A 1388-nucleotide genomic window follows, 5' to 3' on the forward strand; every position below is an offset into this window, starting at 1 on the left:
CACAAAGACACACACACACACAAACAGACACACACACACACAAACAGACACACACACAGACAGACACTCACACACACACACACACACACACAGACACACCTCCTCTTGCTGGGAATGTATCCGGTCTCCTCCAGCTCTCCGTGTGGAGTCAGTTTCCCGGCCTGCCACCACTCCTCATCACTGCAGTCAAACACCTGCAGAACGTCTCCAAACCTGAAGCTCAGCGCCTGCGACAGGAACCCACCATCTGCCGTCTTATCGTAGTCAAACAGAGCCCTGCAGACACACACACACACACACACACAGAGTCAGTGTCAGCAGCATCAGGTGTGTGAGTTCAGGAGTCAAGTCAGCTTTATTTCTGTAGCGCTTTATAAAATACAGATTGTGTTGAAGCAGCTTCACAGTTGTAAACAGAGAAATAGTGGTCAATAACGCAAACTAATTTCAATCTTCTGTAAAGCAGCTCTAAAAAGAAGATAGAAGTAAACAGTCAACTTTCCAGTTAAAGTCGGTTCATCGCTGACTCTCCAAGCACTGTACGCGAGTAAAAATCAGTAACAAAAACCCATAATAATACTTTTAATTAATTCTCTGTGGTTTAATGTTTGAAGTCAAAGGAATTGAAACTATTGTTATATCATCTATTGTTATACTATATAATTAAATTATTAATATTATTATTAATTACTTGATTTTTAATTTGAACATTCAAATAGTTAAAATATTGTATTACTATAATATATTTATTAGTTCAGTTTTTATCATTTAAATAAAACTATACTTAAACAAAAAGTAATAATAATAATAGAAATAATAATAATGCTAATTATTATTATTATTATGTGCCTGCATTTTTTGCTTCTGCCAAAAAGCATGACGGTTTAACATTTGAACGCACTTAAGACACATCTTTCAGATAAAATATTTATTAAATGCAAACAGTATAACAATTAACAGTGCAACAGTTTTATTACTGCAGTAATATATTTATTGATGTTTGATTTGTATGATTAAATTATTTTTAATAATTTTGTTAAAAAAAATGTTTTTGATTTGTTTCTCCAAATGGTTCAGCCGTTAAGCAGTAGCTGTACACCTGGCTGTTTTTAATGAAATAATACAAAACAGTATTCTGTATTTGGGTAGTAAATGTTTTGACGTCATCCGTCGTTGGCAGGTGTGTGGTTTGTTCTGGACTCTGTGTGTGTGTGTGTGTGTGTGTGTGTGTTTCTGTCTCCAATACCTGATGAAGAAGCTTCTCTTGCTGCTCCGTAATGACGCCGCTGCAGAAACTACACTGCTGTTCATCAGCTGCTCCCGCAGGTCATGAATCTTCGCCTCAAACCTGCTGTACTCTAAACACACACACACACACACACACACAC

At 36.7% G+C, this 1388-nt stretch overlaps 1 protein-coding gene across 1 annotated transcript in view; it reads right to left on the reverse strand.

Annotated features, from left to right (window-relative positions):
- Nucleotides 1–1388, reverse strand: part of dlg4b (discs, large homolog 4b (Drosophila)) — a 72618-nt gene that overhangs the window by 7394 nt on the left and 63836 nt on the right. The gene's annotated exons all lie outside the window — the stretch shown is intronic.

The sequence above is a fragment of the Sinocyclocheilus grahami genome, unplaced genomic scaffold (genome assembly GCF_001515645.1).
Source record: "Sinocyclocheilus grahami isolate Dianchi unplaced genomic scaffold, SAMN03320097.WGS_v1.1 scaffold1890.1, whole genome shotgun sequence".
NCBI classification, from domain to species: Eukaryota; Metazoa; Chordata; class Actinopteri; order Cypriniformes; family Cyprinidae; genus Sinocyclocheilus; species Sinocyclocheilus grahami.